The following is an 8889-nucleotide window of genomic DNA, read 5'->3' on the forward strand; positions in this document are numbered from 1 at the left end:
GGTCATCTAGTCCAACCCCCTGCAATGCAGAGATCTTTTGCCCCATGTTGGGCTCAAACCCATGACTCTCATGCTCTACCAGCTGAGCTATCCCAGACTTGCTTCCAAATATACATGCAGAAGCTCAGGCCGGAAGTTTTTCTCACCACTGATGTGACAGCAGTCAGAAACAGTGTCCAGGTGGAAATCACTAAAATGCCCCAATCAGCTACCTTCATCATGCACACCATGAGTTCCAGTGGGGACCAGCCATCAAGGTCCACCATGTCTGTGAGAGGAATACCTACAGCAGATGCAGCTACAACATGGTGAGTTGCGGGAGGTGAGAGGAGAGATTTCCAGGAAGCTATGAGGTGTAAACTACAGCGCCCAGATTGCTTTGCGGGAAATAATGTGCTTCAGAGGTATTGTGCGGACAAGCCCTAATTACCTTTTGGGCACATAACGACCCATTACTTTCCAAGGTATAGTGGCTGGTATTCAGCTGAGTTTTACTCAGAGCAGACACAGAGAAATTAGGTGTTATAGGAATTCCAGGGTCTCATATATAAAAATCCTATGTTCATAAATCTACAAGGCAAACACATACATGAGTATATGAACCGTGTGTCTGAAATAGTACAGGAGAGCAGTCCTGAAACCACTTTGATTCTCCCAAACTGACTTCAGATATTTCTCTGCAAGGAGGAAGGAAATGGGAAAGACTCTCCATTGTCTTTTGCTTACCTGTCTTAAGGGTATATGAATAGGGTGAGCTATTTAGCATCTCAAGAGGAATGGCCAGGCTGCCCAGGTGAAGCAATCAAGTGACCATTATCAGTATCCTGCCAGACAGGATTTGTATTGTAAACGGCCCCTTGTGATGTATTTCTACTGTAGCCCACCTCCTTCTGTGACATATGTGTGATGTTTTGGGGGTGGTCTCCGGCTAAAGGGTGGGCAACTTCAAAAGTCTATATTAGGGTTTGCGCACCCTTGTTCTGGGTCCCTCCTGCATGTGGTTCTGAACACCCTGTTGTAACAGTTAATAAAGATCAGGCTTACTAGCCGGGTTCGCGTCTCCGCTCCTCCACATGCAGCTGCTGGGTGACCTTGGGCCAGTCACACTTCTCTGAAGTCTCTCAGCCCCACTCACCTCACAGAGTGTTTGTTGTGGGGGAGGAAGGGAAAAGAGAATGTTAGCCGCTTTGAGACTCCTTAAAGGGAGTGAAAGGCAGGATATCAAATCCAAACTCTTCTTCTTCTTCTTCTTCTTCTTCTTCTTCTTCTTCTTCTTCTTCTTCTTCTTCTTCTTCTTCTTCTTGCTTCTCAATTTTCTCTTGTTGGCCTCTGTTCTTTTCTCCTACCAATAGAGGACCTACTCAAGGACTCTAAACGGGCTCTTGTTGTTGTTTGGTCATTTAGTTGTGTCCGACTCTTCGTGACCCCATGGACCATGCCAGGCACTCCTGTCTTCCACTGCCTCCCACAGTTTGGTCAAACTCATGCTGGTAGCTTCGAGAACACTGTCCAGCCATCTTGTCCTCTGTCGTCCCCTTCTCCTTGTGCCCTCCATCTTTCCCAACATCAGGGTCTTTTCCAGGGAGTCTTCTCTTTTCATGAGGTGGCCAAAGTATTGGAGCCTCAGCTTCAGGATCTGTCCTTCCAGTGAGCACTCAGGGCTGATTTCCTTCAGAATGGATAGGTTTGCAGTCCATGGGACTCTTCTTCTTGCAGTCCATGGGACTCTCAAGAGTCTCCTCCATCACCATAATTCAAAAGCATCAATTCTTTGGTGATCAGCCTTCTTTACAGGCTCTTAGATACCCCATAAGGGAAAGGGAGCAGTATTTTTCTTATAACGTATGTTTTTGTGAATTATAGGGACAGAACTACCTAAATTGTATAGAAATTTAGTTAGGTATGCTACTACATACAGCAGCAAGAATGCTTCTCGCCCCAAAATGGAAAGAAGCAGAAGTCCCAGCAAAGGAAGAATGGATACAAAAACTTATGGAACATGCAGAAATGGCGAAACTCACCGGAAGAATGAGAAATCAAGATAACAAAACATTTTATAAAAGAATGGAAATAATGGTTTATTGGAAATTTTCAGATAGAGTACAATCAGATAAAAAAACATTGGCAGGATTGTTGTAATAACCTGCAGTTACTTAAGAGTTTGTATTTAAAGTAGATAATTAAATGAGCAAATTAAATTAATTTGGATATGCAGAAGATAACAAAACATTTTATAAAAGAATGGAAATAATGGTTTATTGGAAATTTTCAGATAAAGTACAATCAGATAAAAAAACATTGGCAGGATTGTTGTAATAACCTGCAGTTACTTAAGAGTTTGTATTTAAAGTAGATAATTAAATGAGCAAATTAAATTAATTTGGATATGCAGAAGATATAAAAAAATAAATTTAAGGAACTACAGAAAGGGGGGAAGAAGTCAAGCTTTGAAATGTTAAAATGATTGTAAAATTAATGAAATGTATAAATTTGAAAAATATAAAAACTTTTTTTAAAAAAAGAAGAAATTAATGTGCATGGCTAAGTTAGGCCCTTTTATTTCATTGGTCGGTCTACTCTGAATAACACTGAGTTGAATACCACCCAGTGTATACACAGGGATTGTGACCCCCACCAGTCGGAAAGCCTGATGTTATCACCACCTGCTGCTGCTGAAGGCTGAAACTCAAAATTCCCAGTTCCCATTATAGCCGCTAGATGGAAGCATCTATTCTTATATTGCTGAGCGTTGAAAGATTACTGTGCTGTATCATGAGAACTATGAACAAGGGATGGGTTTTCCCCTCCCTTCTACACTATTGCTTAGTACAGATCCCTAGCACAAGAGAAGGTATGTTTCCTATCGGAGGGAGCTATATCCATGTGAATGAAAAGCTAACTTTCCCTTGGTCCCAATGAAATTAAAAGAATTAAAGGTGGTTATAAAATGTGTATGGGACGCGAGTGGTGCTGTGATCTAAATCACAGAGCCTAGGGCTTGCCGATCAGAAGGTCAGCGGTTTGAATCCCCACGACGTGGTGAGCTCCCATTGTTCGGTCCCTGCTCCTGCCAACCTAGCAGTTCTAAAGCACAGAGTTCAAGTAGATAAATAGGTACCACTCTGGTGGGAAGGTAAACGGTGTTTCTGTGCGCTGTTCTGGTTCGCCAGAAGTGGCTTAGTCGTGCTGGCCACATGACCCAGAAGCTGTCTGCGGACAAACACCGGCTCCCTCGGCCTATAGAGCGAGATGAGCGTGCAACCCCAGAGTCGTCCGCGACTGGACCTAATGGTCAGGGGTACCTTTACCTTTATAAAATGTCTAGGAATTTGACTGCTTTCTGTGTAACATATCTGTGACTTAACTTTCTCTGGATAACCCACATTTCCACTACATGCAGGCTTTATCTCCTGTTGGAACTGTGTGCTGTTGCTACTCGTGTTTTATTTTTATGTTGTGAACCACCCTGAGATTTATGAATGAAGGGCAGTATACAAATCTTAATAATCTTCTTCTTCTTCTTCGGCGATCACTCGTAGCCAAGTAAGATTGTCTTCCATAAACACAGTCCGTAAGTGACTGCGGAGGCCAATTCTGGATCCACACGTGGGGACATTGGTTTCCAGGCGGGAGTTGATCACGGTGTAGATTTGGCCTTTTCAATGGTGCTTCAGCTATACACAATTTCACTTAAACACACGGTGCCTTGGAACATAACCCCTGCATAAATTGGGAGTTGCCTGTAATAAAGAATAATTATTAGATGAATTAGCAAATACATCCCTTTCCCTTTACTCTCCTAAGAGATAAAAAGGAATCCTATGGATTTCTTTTTTAAAAAGAAAGAATAAAGGCCCATGGGTGCTAATGTGGAGACAACCTGTTCTCCATCATTCCTCCTCTCAAGTATATTTTGGCTTGAGGCAGCCATATTTGCTTGGCACCCGAAGGCTGGGATGCAGGAAAGAGGCAGGGCAGGCGGCAAAAGCTCTGATTGGACAGGAGAGCCCTCACCTCTCTTGCTGGTGGATGAGCATAGTGTTGACAGTCAGATAAGTATACTTAAAGAGTCCCCACTGGTGAAGCACTGGTCTGTTTGCATTTGGCTCTGTTCCACCTCAGCTGCTGTGTAGGAGCAAGATAGAAAGAGTATTCTGAGAGGAATGCTTGTCAATGCCCAGAGGGAAGGGCCATCTGTTCCAGCTCTCCAGTGCTTAGAAAACAGTTATCTGTCCTCCAGCTTTTCCCTGCCGGCTCACATGACCCAGGCCAGTGCACTTATAAGCATGGAGTGTGCGTAGAGCAGATGCTTCTACCACAGAACCACAGTCCCTTTTCCCTAAAGTGCACACAACAATACAAGGCATGTTTGCAAACAAATCAAAATATTCTTACATTCGAGACTTCTCTTTTTCTTCTCACCTCTGTCATGCTCCAAATATATGGGTTGTTTAAGGATTTGGTATTTTACTAAGCAGTCTGTTTACCCAAAACAAAGCCCTTGTGGGCTATTATTTATATGGAAACAAGGGTGCTCGCTGCAATATTTTTGTTCCTCACACAACACAATGCAGTTTCAAGGATTCCTAGGAGCTGTTTTAGTCAGAAAAAAGTCCTGTATTTATAAAAAGTGAGAGCTTTTTAAAGTGTTATTTTAAAAATGTGAGAGCCTTCCTGCAGTCCAGTGGTGTAAGCCCAAATGCAGGTTGACCATCTTACCTCAGTAAGGGTGAGGCCCATGAAGCCTGGCCCAAATCATAGGAACATAGGAAACCGCCTCATACCAATGGGCCATGCTATTTAACATTATTGTTGTTAATAACATTAAGAACCATGGGTGTTTCTGTGAAAATGGAAATGCTTAAAAATTTAAGCAAAGGCCCACCTGTGTTAAGAGTTTTGATTCTGATCGCGTATTGGAAGAGCTTATGGTCCTTTCTTCTTATTTCCTTTCCTGTAATCCCTAAAAGCAAGCAAGAATATTACTGGCCCAGAAATGGAAGCAAGAGGAACTACCAACGAAAGAAGAATGGAGAATGAAATTAATGGATTATGCAGAACTGGACAAACTAACAGGGAAAATCAGATGTCTTCGAGACCAAAAGTTCGAGGACTGGGGAAAATTTGTTGAATATCTGAAAAGTACATTTGAAGTGCAAACAACGCTAGTGGGCTTTAAAGAAGCACTGTGAAAGCTGAGATATATTGTTAAAGAGAAATAGATGGTGGGAGGGAAGACTAATGGCAATAAAAAACAGAAGAAATGCGTAACTGAGAGGTAAAAATGGATGATTGTCAGAGAAGCTGAAGGAAGTCCAAAAAGAGTTAAATTCGTGAAAATATGGAAAATATTGTGTATTTGTGTTGGAAAATTAATAAAAGATATTTTTTTTAAAAAAAGAGTTTTGATTCTGATCAGGCCCTCTGCACCTGCAGTTTGCATGTGGAAAAGCCTCCCACTGGAATGAATGGGAGGTTTTTTGTTTTGTTTTAACTCCAGTGGAAATTGCGTATCTACATATACTGACTAATGGGCAGTGTGTGCAAAAAGACAATGAATGGACAAGTGTGCAAGGATGAAACTGATCTCTGGATCACCCAAGCTGCTCTTCTACTGGACTACAAATGTCTCATTGTGAAACTTTGCAAACACCTTCGGAAAAGCTAACTTTATAAATAGTGAAGGGGAACAACTTCTCGTTTTCCCCATGCCTAGTACCTGGAATGTAAGTAATCCAAAAACATAACCCAAATAGGATGGCATTGAAAAACCAATTCTCGCCAGTTACAAGAAAGTTCAGTGGATTAAACATTAAGACACTAACTCCCCTCCCCCGCAGTGTGTCTTTGAGTGTCCACAACTTTGCCGCAGGTTTCATCAGTTTTCCTTTTCAGTCAAAAAGTATATCAAGGAGATGAGTAGACAACTTATTATATGCCTGTGCTTCGATATTTTGCACTTCCAGAGCAGAAGCAACATATCCCTTTTGCACTCATGGTGCATACAGTAAGACCCCTCATTCAAGTTCAGCCAATAAATCCACACTGAAAGAAATGATTGCCTTCAGCCTTGCCTGGAAAAACCGCCTTACTAAAGTATGTGTGACAAGATGGGGCAGGTGCTTTTCCAAGTGTGTCATAGCCAGTGGTGTCTTCTGACAGGAGCATTTTGGAAACGATACAGATCCATTTATGGGTCACTGCACCTGCCACGAGAGCAAGAGCTATTTGGCTTCTGTGCCAATGCTGTTGGTCTGAACTTTTCACTGCAACTCCTGAAACCCATGTTGCATAAACTTGAGTTCATTCCGAAAGCAATGAAGTGCAGCCCATTTCCCTGGCTGTGTCCCATGGGTGATACAGGTCACCATGACATGCTTTTGAAGACTGTTGACTTCAATTACAGGCCCATTTGGCTGACGCTTCTGGCTGCTGCAGAAAAAAAGATCCTGGCAAGGGATTTGTGGTTCAACATCCAGTATAACATTTACTGCTGAGACTCGCAATGGACTCTGCTATTTGCCTCAGCTGTTCAACCTACCACCCCTCTAGGTAATGGATCCTCTTGCCTAAAAGACTGTAAGCATATTCTGTCTTCTCTTCTCCTGCAGCCTGAAACTTGCACAGCTCTGCCAGACTTTCCCGAAAGGATTTGTTAACTGAAGACACACATGATTTACTCAAAAGGTATCCAATGTCATGGGACATGGGTGGCGCTGTGGGTTAAACCACAGAGGTTAAACCACAGAGCCTAGGGCTTGCTGAGCAGAAGGTCGGCAGTTCAAATCCCTGCAACAGGGTGAGCTCCCATTGCTCAGTCCCTGCTCCTGCCAACCTAGCAGTTTGAAAGCACATCAAAGTGCAAGTAAATAGGTACCGCTACGGCAGGAAGGTAAACGGCGTTTCCATGCGCTGCTCTGGTTCGCCAGAAGCGGCTTAGTCATGCTGGCCACATGACCCGGAAGCTGTACGCCGGCCCCTCGGCCAATAAAGCGAGATGAGCACCGCAACCCCAGAGTCGGCCATGACTGGACCTAATGGTCAGGGGTCCCTTTACCTTTATCTAATGTCATAGGAACCAGACTTGAGCCAATCGTTTGACTTGTCAACCTAGCCTGAAGGGCTGCCTCTCCCCATATAAATTGTCCCAGACTGTGCGTTCATCCTCTGAGGCCCTTCTTTGTGTGTCTCCTCTATCTGAGGTCCAGAGGGTGGCAACACGAGAACAGGCCGTTTTCCTGTAGTGGCTCCTTTTTTGTGGAATGCTCTCCCCAGGGAGATTCACCTGGTGCCTTCATTATATATTTTTAGGAGCCAGGCGAAAATGTTCCTCTTCAGCCAGGACTTGGACTGATTAATATTATGCAGCATTTTAAATGTGTCTGTGGGAAGGGTGAGGGGTTACTGTTTTGCTGTTTTGTTCTACTCATTTACTTGTTTTTATCCTGTATTTTATTCCGTGAACCACCCTGAGACCTTATGATTATAAATCTAATAAACAAAAGTCCAGAATTTTCTATAAATCTCCCAAGCAGATCATGAAGACTTCAGGCAAGGGGCCGATTCCACCGATCTTTTTTAACTGGAGATTTCTGCATGCTCCACAACTAAGATATGGCACCCTCCCTATATAACAACAACAACAACAACAACAACAAAATAATAATAATAATAATAATAATAATAATAATAATAATAATAATAATAATAATAAAAAATTTGTGTTTATATCCCACCCTTCCCGGTTCAAAAACCAGGCTCAGGGTGGCTAACAAAAAATTTAAAACACTTAATTGTAAAAGCAGCATAAAATGCAGTATAAAAACATGAATAGCAATAAAATTGAAAGTTCAGAAATCAATTTAGGGGAAATCCATCTAATAAGCATTAGATAATCACCAGGGCTAGCTGGCTGAATTAGTCCGACTTGGGCCAGCGAAGCCAGGGGAGAATTAGCTGTGGGGGTCTCAGAGCGGGTAATCTTCATAAAAGGGGAGGGGGAGGAAAGAGAAGGGAAATAAAAGATCGGGCTGAATATTTGGGAAATCTTCCACTCAGCATCACAATGAGGCCCTCAAGAGCTTTATTCCAAGCACACAAGTACCCTAGGAATGAAACTGGCTCATACTGGCCTACATGACATTATTAGCTTCCATTACACAAGGATGTCTTCCATTCTGACAGCTAGAAGGGAAAGTAGCCCAAGGCCTACAAGAACCCACAACCAACTGTGCCTAACACCCATTGCTTGGCACCCTAAAAAGACATGTGAATACATTCTCCGGGAACTTGCATAGGCTGTTTTGTCTTTCCCTGAAAGGTCCAATGGACACACCAGCCCAACTACCAGAGAGCAAAGCCCCATAAAAATCCTACCATTCCTCGCAATGCTTTGATGATTATATGACAAAATATTGCAATAAAAAAGACACGCTAATATGCTTAAATTATGGGGCGCGGGTGGCGCTATGGGTAAAAGCCTCAGCGCCTAGGGCTTGCCGATCGAAAGGTCGGCGGTTCGAATCCCCGCAGCAGGGTGCGCTCCCGTTGCTCGGTCCCAGCGCCTGCCAAACTAGCAGTTCGAAAGCACTCCCGGGTACAAGTAGATAAATAGGGACCGCTTACTGGCGGGAAGGTAAACGGCGTTTCCGTGTGCTGCGCTGGCTCACCAGATGCAGCTTTGTCACGCTGGCCACGTGACCCGGAAGTGTCTCCGGACAGCGCTGGCCCCCGGCCTCTTAAGTGAGATGGGCGCACAACCCTAGAGTCTGTCAAGACTGGCCCGTACGGGCAGGGGTACCTTTACCTTTACCTTAATATGCTTAAATTAAGAATGTAAATGCATCAAAACAATAAATTATCAATGACATATGTATGTATATAGAGAAA

This window comes from Podarcis muralis, chromosome 9 (genome assembly GCF_964188315.1).
Source record: "Podarcis muralis chromosome 9, rPodMur119.hap1.1, whole genome shotgun sequence".
Classification (NCBI taxonomy): Eukaryota; Metazoa; Chordata; class Lepidosauria; order Squamata; family Lacertidae; genus Podarcis; species Podarcis muralis.